Below are 13,165 nucleotides of genomic sequence, written 5' to 3'. Positions count from 1 at the left end.
TTGACTTAAACAAAACTAAACCCCCCTATGATGATGATTTTCTATGTTAGTTGCATATTAAATATCTAGGGAGCTTCTAAAACATATTTTGGCATAGGAGTTATCCAAAATCAATTAAATCACAATCTCAAGATAGGAGTTGGAGCATAATTTGGTATTTTGTAAGAGCTCTGTCTATGGCTGAAAATCACTGTTCTAAGACATGAGGTCACATGCATCCTCTTCTCATTCTAGTCACCTCACCAAATCACGACCCTGCTCCAGTGGGTGCTTGTGGCAGTCTTAATCACCTAATGCCTGAAGCCCACATCTCAAGCTCCAAGCCTATCATGGATTTCTGCTCCCAAGATACTGGGGCTGATGACTGTATTTTGATACCTACTTGTAAAAATCAAGAATGGAGAATTTAATGTAGTAACAGCATAAGAGGACTGAAAACAAGTCATTCTGAAACAAAGAAAGCAAACAAATACCAGAGTTCATGCATAATGTTGTACAACAGAGCAGAAATAAGCCTTATTGGGACCCCTGGGTGGCGCAGCGGTTTGGCGCCTGCCTTTGGCCCAGGGCGCGATCCTGGAGACCCGGGATCGGATCCCACATCAGGCTCCCGGTGCATGGAGCCTGCTTCTCCCTCTGCCTATGTCTCTGCCTCTCTCTCTCTCTCTCTCTGTGACTATCATAAATAAAAAAAAAGTCTTTAAAAAAAAAAAAAAGAAATAAGCCTTATTAAGGCAGCATACTATACAGAGTACAGAAACCAAAATCTTTACCCAACTGTGAGGAAGGCTCATGCTAATCCAGATATCCATCTCTAACAATCCCTGAAGAAGCTATTGAATGCAACACTTGATAAAGACTGATGTTGATTGACAGTGACTAAATGTGTTCAGTGAAACGAGAATAGGAAGAGTCTAGGAAGAGTTGGCTTCAAATAAGCACACACACAACCTACCCATGTGATACAATTTTGCTATTAACTCTTAGTTTTTCCTAACTCAATGCTGAAACCCTTGACCTCATGAAAGCAAAGTAGTTGCTTCTCATGGGCCAACCCTCATAGGTAGTTTAGAAATGGCAGCCTGCAGTACGCAACTGAGGACGATTGTTGAGGCATGCTGGAGTTCAACAGGAAACAAATGCCTTATTCAATCAGCAATGCCTATTATGGATCAGGCGAGCATATGTTGGCACACACACAATGTGCTTGCTAACTCTGTCTTGGCTATGTGTGAATGACTAACACCCATGTTCCTGACTTCATCCTTCTGGACTGTCTTCCCCTATCCCATTATCTGGTTCTCCTTAATTTACTGATCCTTTTTCTGTATCCTAGAGTCCTAATACTCTCATGCCATCTTATGAGGCATAGGCATTCCCTCAAATTTTATATTTTATACTAATTGCAAAAAACTCTTATTAGTTTCTCCTTATTGGTATAGACTTGAAGAATCTTTAATAACTGTTTTTCTTTGTTTCTTTGTTTCTTTTTGGAGACAGACTCTAGAGGGGTGAGTTCTAAAGATTTCTGATACTAATTTAAAAGATCTGAAGAGTTTTTGCTTTCTCTTTCCCCAGTATACTGTGGAAAATGCCTGTCACCAATAACATATTTTCCAGAAATAGCCTTGTTTTCTTCTTGCAAAGTGCTCTCTTCCTCACTTTACTTGGAGCTGACCTGCTGTAGTGGGAAGGGATTTCTATTCTGCTCTGGGTCTGAGTGAGAAAAAGCAACATCCAATTCAAGATTAAGTGAAAAACACGCCCCCACCAGAAGTCATGGACCCTGGATAGCTTTATGTCTGAAACAAATAAAAACTTTAAATGTTTTCATATCTACTTGTACTTAAGCTAAATTTATTGTGGAAATCTTGCCCTAAATGCCTCCAACATGTTTACTCAACTATTTCATAAGCAATCATTAGTTTTCTATTATATCATTTCTTTTAACTATTAGCATATTTCTCAGTCTCACATATAAAATCTAAGAGATGAAAAGCTGATTAAAAATATAACATAGTGGGGGATCCCTGGGTGGCTCAGTGGTTTAGCACCTGCCTTTGACCCAGGGGAGTGATCCTGGAGACCTGAGATCGAGTCCCATATCAGGCTCCCGGCATGGAGCCTACTTCTCCCTCTGCCTGTGTCTCTGCCTCTCTCTCTCTCTCTCTCTCTCTGTGTGTCTTTCATGAATGAATAAATATATATATATATATATATATATATATATATATATATATATCATAACATAGTGGCTGAATTTCAGAAAATGTCTGTAATTAAGTGTAGAACCTAAAATGAAAAACCAGATCATAATATTTGGTATCCAACTATTCTGTATCGTGTTTCCTATAGGATTTTTTTTTTTTGTCTAATGTCCTTAAACTCTTATACTGCCTCAGTAAAGAATTTCAAGTCTTCCATAATCTAGATAAAATTTAGCGAAGTTTTATTTTTTTTTTAATTTTTATTTATTTATGATAGTCACACAGAGAGAGAGAGAGAGAGGCAGAGACACAGGCAGAGGGAGAAGCAGGCTCCATGCACCGGGACCCCGACGTGGGATTCGATCCCAGGTCTCCAGGATCGCGCCCTGGGCCAAAGGCAGGCGCCAAACCGCTGTGCCACCCAGGGATCCCTTAGAGAAGTTTTAAATATATTTATGATGTGACATTAAGTCTGTTTTAATTAACATGTCACAACGATGGAAATATTTAAAAATGAAATTATTAAATAGACAAAACTGTGATAATATTTATCAAGGAAAAAAGAATGGGTACAATTAAATAGTATTAGGAACAGAAAGGATTCATAATTATAAAGTAGAATCTTTAAAAAAATCATAAAAAAGTAGTAGTAGTAGGTACAACTTTATGCCAGTAAATTTGAAAAGAATATGTAAAAAGCACAAATAAATTTGAAAAAGATACATTAAAAGGATAATTTTCTGGTAAATTACAACTTACCAAGATAAATAGAAGAAAGGGAAACCTTGAATTGACCCAGAATGATTCAAGTTTTTAAAAGACTTATTCTTCATGGATTTCTGCTTAGCAAGTCACTACTAAAAGAATAAGAACACAAGTCATAGAAAACAAGAATGAAAAGGCAAGTCACAGAATAGAAGATATTTGTATAAATATTAACATAAAGGCCACAAACTAGAAGATATGTGTGTATGTATGATATGTATATATGCATGTGTGTGTATAGTTATGTATGCCTATAATATTTTTGAGGAAAAAATAACCTGGTAGGATATGGACAAAATATCTGAACAAGTATTTCACAACAGAAGATATTCAAAATCATTCAATTTCAATTGTGATAAGGGAAATGCAAATTAAAACTTCAGTAAATTGCACTACACATTCACTGAGAAATTTAGAAGACTGATGATAGTAAGTGATGACAAAGATGGGAAGCAACTGGAACTCCTGTACTGCTGGTGATATAAACTGGTTCAACTGCTATGAAAAACTGGCAGTATCCACTAACGTTGCCCTATGCATTCCCTGAGACTCAGAACTTCTGCCTCTGAGATTATGCCAATTAAAGTATATGTGTATATATGTTTCTAAAAATAATAAAAAGAAATTTCATAGCAGACTATTTGTAAGAACCAAATATTAGAACCCAAATATCAATTAACAATAGATGGATGAATACATAATAATATATTCACAGGAGGGAATACTATGCAATAATGAGAATGAACGAACTGTAAAACTGGATGAATTTAATAAGTGTAATATTGAGCACAATAAACCAAACTCAAAAGAATGCAGAGTACACAATTCCCCTTGCTCAAAGTTCAAAATTCATCTACAGTGCTTTAAAGAAAATTTTTGTCCAACTCTGACATTCCACATACAAGTGTATCTCAGCAACCCAATGCTCTAGAATTTTATACAACCCTTTCTGGGCTTGTTTGAGTCCTGGATTCCAGTTAGTAATAAAGTGAAACCAGATGGTGGCCACTGGCAAAGAAGGGTTTCTAGTCTACCTTCCAAGCCACCCAGAAACCTGAAGGTAAAAAGTTGTCAAATTTTGAATACTGTTTCCTTTTTAAATCTATATCAAGCTCTTTCAGTTTCTGCCCAAAGAGAAACTGAATGTGTACTTAAACAGTGCTACTCTTCCCTCAGTAGGCATGCAAATAAATTCAGCAATTTTCCATATTTTTAATATTTTCCATTGTTATTTAAAAATCCTTATTTCTTTTCACCTAACAGTTGGTAGGAATGCCTGGGTGGCTCAATTAGTTAAGCGTGTGCCTTCAGCTCAGGTCATGGTCTCAGGGTCCTGGGATCCAGCCCCCCTTGTTAGGCTCCCAGCTCAGCCAGCAATCTGTTTCTCCCTCTCATTCTGCCACTCCTCTTGTTTGTGCTTGCTCTTTCTCTCTTTCTAATAAAAATAAATAAAAAAATTTTTTAAATAACCCAGCTGGTAGAAGTCAGGATTCCAGTAGCACTTTAAAAAAAAAACAAAAAACAAAAAAAAACCTTATAAGGTGTGCTTGTGGGATGCTGATAATATTTCATTTCTCAATCTGTGGTGGCTACACAGCTGTGTTAATTCTGTATAGATTTGTTGAGCTCTACTTTTATAATTTGAATTATAACATAATTCAACAAAATTCACTTTAAGAAATACGACATTGTGTAGTAGTTAAAAATATTTCAAGCAAAACATAGAAAACCTACCCTTCAAAAACACTCTAGGCTGAAATGGTTCTACAGGCAAGTTCCACTAAACCTCTAAAAAACAGATAATCTCTAACTTTGTTCTGGTGAATGGAAATATAAAGACTATTCCCCTACTTATTTTTCTCCAGGTTAGCATAACCTGCATAGCAAACACTAGACTGTGTAAGAAAAGAAAGTTCTAGGCAGATCTCACATATGAATGTGACCATAAAGTCTTTCTTAAAAATCTAAATTTAGCAGAGAAATTAACCAAAAAGGAACACAGAGGTATTAGAAACAAGAAACAAACTAACAGTAAATAAAACTCATATAGCCAAAACCAGAATTTACATTCAGTACATTTCATAGAATGAAATGTAGCCCTGTGTATCATCATATAATTTAGAAGCCATGTTGATAACATTTTAATCTCAGAAATATCTAAAGGTACATGTAAATCTTGAACAATATTTTAAAATAAATCTGATTACTCCATTATCCAATTAACCTTTTTCCTGAGAAGCAGTAAGGGATGAAAAGCAAGAGGGAGTGGGGCAAGGTTTGGTTATGCTCCATGTTATCTTTCACCATACTCCTGAAGAGGACAAAGGTTGTCAAGGAGGTGGGCCTCTCCAAATCAGAGGAGAAACATACATATTCCCTGGGCACCGTGGGTCTGAGAGTGTGGCCTCCAGACCAGGGGCAACAGCACCATCTGGAAACTTACTAGAAATGGATATTTTTAGATCTTTAAGATGTACCAGATCAGGAACTCTGGGGGTAGGTCCCTAACAAGTTGTATTTTAAGGAGACCTGTAGGTGATTGTGATCCATTTTAAGTCTGAGAACTGCTGTCCTCAGGTAAGAACCTCTGTGACAAATGGGCAAGGTCTTCATATGCTGCCATATTTTCTTTCTTTCTATCTAGTCCAGGAGGCAAAGCAAGCATGGGGAAGACAATGTTGAAAGGAAATTCATCTTCCTACCCAAGCAAAATAACTTTTAAACAGAAATAGACAGAACTGGATACCATGTTCAGCTTTTCTAGATATGTGAGAATATTGTGAAATATAAAAACAACTTATGAAAATATATTCTGAGTTAACTGACTTGAGATGCTTTGACTATCAACTTTTATTATTTTTTATGGATGCCTGGGTGTCTCAGTGGTTGAGCATCTGTCTTCGACCCAGGGTGTGATCCTGGAGTCCCAGGATCAAGTCCCACATTGGGCTCCCTGCATGGGGCCTGCTTCTCTCTTTGCCTGTCTTTGCCTCTCTATGTCTCTCATAAATAAATAAATCTTCAAAAAAAACTTTTATTATTTTTTGAACTACATAGTAATATAAAGTAACTGTAGAAAACAATAAAGATAAGCACATAAAGTGAAACAATAAACCTGCAATCCCAATACTCATAATCTCTTAAAATATTTATAAATTCAAAAAAACAAGAAAATTTTAAAAATTTACAAATTAATAATATATTTTAATAACTGGTAGTGCAAGGTCTATATAATTATTCCTTTGTTTCATGATTTTCCTAGATATATTTATTAGAACACTCTGGTGTGCACTCTTCTAGATATTAAACAAAAAATGATATCATACAATGCCTATGATTTTTTACCTGTATTTTATGTAAAAATAAAATTATGAAGCTCTCTCTCTATAGCATTTTTATTATTGTATATCACATTACTTAAACGCGTCACAATATATGCAGTCTATTGTCAAACATACAATATTACCAATCCTTAATACTATAATGAACATTTTTATAGCAAATATTTGCTCATATACTAAAAATAGAATGTTAACAAATATTTTTATTTATTTTGCTTCTCTGTCTCTCACACACATTCCACACAATTGCTGTGAGTTTTTTTTATACTTATGTGCATTATCTGCCTCTTGATGATTCAACATTGGGTATTATCTCCTTTGAGCTTTTCCAAGTTGATACAAAACCGAATGCAATATAATTTTTGGTTCTATTTATTTAAATATAAGTGTGGTTGATTAATTTTAATATATTCATCAGCTGTTTCTCTTCTTTTCTGAATAATTTATTCATATACTCTTCTTACTTCCCTATCTTTTATAAGTTATTTTTTATATTGCCAAAGTAATATATATGTGGTTTTGCTTTTTTAAAAAAGTCAAACAAGCAGTCTATGCAGAATAAAAGTCCATCTTCATGTTCCCACTCCACTTTAACCCCACTCTCTTCCCCAGAGATACCCATTCTTTGCATTTTGCTGTGTATTTTTTTTTAGGGAGGCAAAGAAAGAAGGGGGGTGGGGGGGAAGAGAGGGGCAGAGGGAGAGTGAGAGAGAGAATCTTAAGCAGACTCCACACCCAGTGTGCAGCCAGACAGGGCTCAGTCTCATGACCCTTAAATCATGACCTGAGCCGAAATCAAAGTTAGATGCTTAACTGACTAAGCCACCCAGGTGCCCTTCTGTGTATCTTTTAGTCACTTATTCTCACCATTTACACATATACTTATATATAGCCTATTTTTTTACAAGGTTTGAATCATACACAGAGTTTTTTAACTTGCTTTTTTTTTCTCCTTTCTCAATATGCCATGGGAATTTTTCCATATCTGTGCACAGTGGAATGTATCTACCATAATTTTAAAAAGCTTTATTCTACAGCTGAATGTTTCAGTTGCTTTCAATGTTTTAATGTAAACATCTCAATGCTTTACATATAATCTCGTACATGTAACCAGTCTGTTAAGTATGACTCATTAAAGTAAAATCAAACTCTGTTTGTTTGTTTGTTTTTCCTATCAGTTACTTATGTATTCAGATCCTCTCTGAGGGGCAGGATTTTACCCTATCCATGGATAAAAATCTCTCTAAAGCATTTAGTCAGTCTGCTAGTCACTTTAGTCCTAATAATAATGCCCCTTAATATGCAGCATACTAAGCACTTTCTAGGTTTATTTTTTCAATTCTCATAACAACCCTAGGAAGTAGGTTTATGATAACAGGAATATTTCCGATGAGAAAACAGGAACAAGGCTTGCACAGGGGTCACAGAGCTAGTCAACAGCGGTGTCAGCATTTGAATCTTTGAAGATTCACTCTACATTCCACATTCTTAACCACCACACCTAACTCCAAATTATAAAAATATTCTCATTTTCTTCTGAAATTTGTATGAGTTTTACCTTTCACATCTATGCCTGTAATTCATCCAGGATTGAATTTTGCATAGTGAGATAGGAGACACAGAGGATTGAAAAGTGCCCCCCAACCAATCCACATGAACCTAGAAATTTAGAATGTCATCTTATTTGGAAATAAGGGTCTTTGAAGATACAATTAAGGAAAAGATTAAGGTGAGATCATACTGTATTGGGATGGCATGACTCGAATGAGAGAGTCTATGAAAGAGACAGAAAAGGACAATACAGACACACAAAAAGAAAGTAACATAAAGATTGAGGTGGACATTGGGATGATGTATGTCTGCAAATCAAGGAGCTGCCAGGTTTGCTGTCAGCTATCTGACGCTGGGAGAGAGGATATGGGATGGTTCCTTCCTCAGAGCCTCCAGAAGGAAACAACACCTTGATTTTAAACTTCTGAACTCCTCAACTATGTAAAAAATAAATTTCTGTTTTAAGCCACCCAATCTTTGGTAATTAGTTACAGCAACCCTAAGGTATTGTTTTTCACACAGACAAAAAATTGACGCAGTATCATTTCTTAAAAAGTCATACTTGACCTATAAAACTGCATTACCATCTTCGTGGTCAGTCAAGTAACTCTTTCTGGATTCCCTATTCTGTTTCATTCATTCTAGACCATATGATCTTAATTACTATAGTTTTATGAAAGTTTTTCTCCCTGAAAATTTAAGTTCTTTAACTTTGCTTTTCTACAAGATTTCTTGTTCCACCCCCCCTTATTCTATTCATTTCAATACAAATTTTAGAATCAGCTTAGCAACTTCCATTAAGAAATTCTCAATTGTGGGATGTCTGGGTGGCTCAGTGGTGGAGCATCTGCCTTTGGCCCAGGGCTTGATCCTGGAGTCCTGGGATCGAGTCCAATGTTGGGCTCCCTGCATGGAGCCTGCTTCTCTCTCTATGTCTCTGCCCCTCCCTCTCTGTGTCTCTAATGAATAAATAAATAAAATCTTTTTAAAAAAAGAAATTCTCAATTGAGAGGGGACTGACATCTTTCCAAAGCTGAGTCTTTCAGCTCATGAACATGATATAGCCTTCCATCAGTTTATATATTTATTAAATTTTCTTAACAGTATTTGTGGATTTCAGTATAAACAGCTTACACCTCATTTATTTTGCTAATTGTTCTATACTTGATCTTTTCTGATATTGTCACAAATGGTGTCATTTAAAGAAATGCTCATTCTCTACTAACTTACTGCTTATATGCACAGAAATACAAAATATTTTTACATTATATAAAAGACACAGTATGAGGAATATAGTCTATGATATTGTAATAGTACTGTATGGGACAGTACAAGCTACACTTGCGGTGAGCATAGCATAATGTATAAACTTGTCAAATCACAATGTTGTACACCTGAAACTAATGTAACATTGTGTGTCAACTGTACATACTTACCATACATAAATATAGGGTATGAAGGCAAAAAATAAACTATTAGAGAAGGATAAGTTACCCTCATTTCTCCTTGCTTATAGGCAAAAACCTATGTTCAGTTATTATTTACTAAATAAAACAAATTATGTGAGAATATTTATAAAGTAAAATAGACATCTAATGTATGCTGCTTTGTCTGAAGTTGAATAACATCATATTAAACCATTATCCCTTAGACTTTAGCTCTTCACTGTATATTTATAAACATGTGTTTATCTGGAGACTTGTATGCTACCTGTCTGCTGTGGGTACAGAAATCTTCAGTGTTTACCACTGGTGTTCTATGCTGAAACATTACCTAAAATACCTTAATTTTTAGCTTGTAATTGTAATGCTGAGACCTTACACTAACATAGTATTTATTAGAAATACTATACTGGGCAGAGCAAAAAAAAACAAAACAAAACAAGCTCCTGTGTATTTTAGCTTCTATTGGTCAACTACAGTGTAAGTTTCCATTTCCATGGCAGCAATGCAAACATCTCTCTTGCATAAAAATGTTCTTCTTCCAAAAAGACATAGCAGCCCACATGCCTAGGCTGCATGAAGGCACTTAATTAGCCTTTCTCATGCTGTAATTCAAGGCAACTTTGCATGTTCTTCTCCATTGAGAACTAATATTATTCCATAAATTAGTCCTTGACCCTCCAGCTGAGATCAAGTTGAAATCTTACTTCAAAAAGTCTTCTGAAAGGGGAGAAAAATAAAATCTTCTGTCCTTTGCTTGTTAACTTTTTAAATATACATTAACATAACAGAGTGAACTGTTAAATAGTCTTTTTTTATCCATTTGGGTTCCTCACACCCTAATTAGGTCAATCCTCTGATGGTAGAAAAACTTAAAAAATATGTCCTCAATTTGTCAGTGCACTTTTATTATTTTTAGAAAAGGTCATTTTCTAAATTGCAATAGTGAATAGATGGGGAAGTAATTCATTCATTGTAACATAGTTATCCACATTTCTCATTTCAAACAATTATGTCTTTTGGGTCAGGAAAAAAAATGAAAGGATAATTATTTCCTCTGTTGATATTGTACTTTCAAAAATATAAAATAATATTTCTAACACAAATATAAAAGTGCCTACATTCAGACTTTGTGACTGTCCTACCTCTCTGGCTCCTCGTGTTCTGTGCCCTCAATCTCTAAGTGACTTCGTCCACCCCTGTTTCCATGAAAATCTTTTCACATTTATATCTCCTGGCCAGATGCCTCATCAGAGTTTCACACCAACATGTAACCATAATTTGTTCTTTCACTGAAACTTCCAAGCAATCCCAGTTGCTTCATTCCTGAAACTGAACTCCTGCTTCGGCCACAGTAAGCTCGTCTTCCTCAAAGATTATTTATCTCAGCAAGAAACTTTGTCTTAGTTCAGATTGTCATAACAAATACCCTGGACTGAGTGGCTTAAACATCAGACATTTATTTCACAGTATTCTGGGGCCCAGGAAGTCCCAGATCAAGGTACAGACAGATTCACTGTGTGATGAAGACCCACTTCCTGGTTTGCTTCTTATTATATATATCCTCACAGGTGAAAAGAGAGAACATCTCTTTAGTATCTCTTCTTATAAGGGCATTAACCTTATTCACAAGGCTCTATCCTTTTTTTAAAGATTTTATTTATTTATTCATGAAAGACATGAGAGAGAGGCAGAGACATAAACAGAGGGAGAAGCAGGCTCCATGTAGCCAGCCCAATGTGGGACTCTATCCTGGACTCCAGGATCACGCCCTGGGCCAAAGGCAGACATTCAAACACTGAGCCACCCACGCATCCCACAAGGTTCTAGCCTTATGACTTAACTACCTCCCAAAAGTTCCATCTTCTAATATTGTTACATTGGAGATTAGGACTTCAACATATGAATGGGTGTGGGGGGGCACATTCAGCTCATTGTAAACCTGGAATCATCCTTGATCCCTCTCCTCCTCTTTCAATGTATATTCAATCACCTCCTAAAAAAAGCTCATAAGTCTGTGCATTTCTCTCCAGTAAACACTGCAGCCCCAGGATGACTAATGCCTCTTACTGGGAAATTCAGAGTGATACCCTTATTGTCCAGTTGGCACCATTACATTATTCTATACACTTTACCCTTCATTGACATTTTTAAATGTGAAACTAATCATGTCACCTCTAGCCTTATCTCAACACCTCTGTGGCTTCCCATTTCTCTTAGAATAAAGATAGAATATATGTAGAGGGATCCCTGGGTGGCGCAGCGGTTTGGTGCCTGCCTTTGGCCCAGGGCGCGATCCTGGAGACCCGGGATCAAATCCCACATTGGGCTCCCGGTGCATGGAGCCTGCTTCTCCCTCTGCCTGTGTCTCTGCCTCTCTCTCTCTCTCTGTGTGTGTGACTATCATAAATATAAATAAATAAATAAATAAATAAATAAATAAATAAATAAATAAATAAAAGACTATATGTAGGTTTCTATGACCTGAACCCTGGTCACTCTCACTGGTCTTACCTTGAGCCACTTTCCTTTCTTAGAATCACTGTTACTTTTTTTTTTTTTTAATCCATTTCTGACAACAGTTTAATCACCATTCTACTTCAGGGGTTTCATATATGCTATCGCTTGACCTAGCATTCTATGTCTACCTGACACCCCTTTGACCTAATAGATGACTCCTATGGTGATACAAAGATGCGCCACCTCTAAGAAGGATTTATTGTCTGGGCCACTGGGAGTACTACTGATAGGCAGCTTCAACCTTGAGCCTATTTGGGGATTGCCTCAGCTGTAGGAAACTGCCTTGTCCAAGGTTGTACTCTTCTTGGAGAGGCCCACAACCAATGACTGAATAAGGTGGCATATAAATGGACAATTCTGACAAACCATTTTAGCTCCAGAGCTCCCTATGTGGCCAGCTGAGTCAACCTCATAGCTTGACTTCTCCCTCTGCTGAATCTTGTTCCTCTCCCTTCCTTTCACAAATGTGGATCCAGTGACTCTCGGATAAACATTCTGCCCACTAAACTGCCTTAGAGTCTGCTTCTAATTACTCCTCCAGAGGTATGCTTGGCTTCCTTATGGAAGCTATCTAGCTATCTAGCTATATATTAATGTTCTAGGGCTACTAAAACAAATACCCACAAACTTAGTGACTTCTTATAACAACAAAAAGGTATTTTTTCACATGTCAAAAGACTAGAATTCTGAAATCAAGGCTTTGGCTGGGCCATGCTCTCTCTGAATGATTGCTCTCAGAGGGGATCTTTCCCTGCCCCTTAGAGCTTCTGGTGGTATCTGGCAATCCTTTATATCCCTTGGCTTGGAAATGCATCACTCTAATCTCTGTCTATCTATGCATGGCCTTCTACCCTGTGCCTCTGTGTTTCTGTGTCCAAATTTCCCTCTTCTCATAGGGACACCACTCACATTGGATATCAGGCCCACCTAACCAGTATGACTTCATCTTGACTATATCTATAAAGGTTCTATTTCTAATTAAGCTGCATTCACAGGTTCCAGGACTTAGGACTTCAAGTTATCTTTTTGAGGACATCATTCAATCCATAAGCTCAATCACAAAGACATATTTCAATGTAAGTGACATCTATTGTAGTAGATATTTGTCATTCTTTCTAGTGACCAAACATGTCTGAAAATTTTCCTGCTATTTAGGGTATTTTCCTAAAACTCACCATAAAAGTCCAATGTCCGTTTTCCCAGCCTCCTTTACAGTATGGATAAAGGCATTTAATTTCTGTCATCAGAGGCATCCCTGCCAAATGCAGAGTTGGGAGTTAGGGGTACAAAGAAACACACTGTGTGAAGAATCTATTTTGCCAAAGGAGGGAACTGGGAC

At 36.6% G+C, this 13,165-nt stretch overlaps 1 long non-coding RNA gene across 1 annotated transcript in view; it reads left to right on the top strand.

Annotated features, from left to right (window-relative positions):
• Window positions 1-3,925: 3,925 nt before the first annotated feature.
• The window catches only part of LOC118352078 (uncharacterized), a 31,434-nt gene continuing 22,194 nt past the window's right edge, over window positions 3,926-13,165 (top strand). Inside the window, exons 1-2 of the long non-coding RNA XR_004808589.1 lie at window positions 3,926-4,032; window positions 12,822-12,902. This is a non-coding gene — a long non-coding RNA (uncharacterized LOC118352078). The remainder of the gene's footprint in view (window positions 4,033-12,821; window positions 12,903-13,165) is intronic.

This window comes from Canis lupus, chromosome 23 (genome assembly GCF_003254725.2).
Source record: "Canis lupus dingo isolate Sandy chromosome 23, ASM325472v2, whole genome shotgun sequence".
Lineage (NCBI taxonomy): Eukaryota > Metazoa > Chordata > Mammalia > Carnivora > Canidae > Canis > Canis lupus.
Note: the sequence above shows the minus strand (reverse complement) of the source record. Positions and strands in the feature narration are given on the sequence as shown.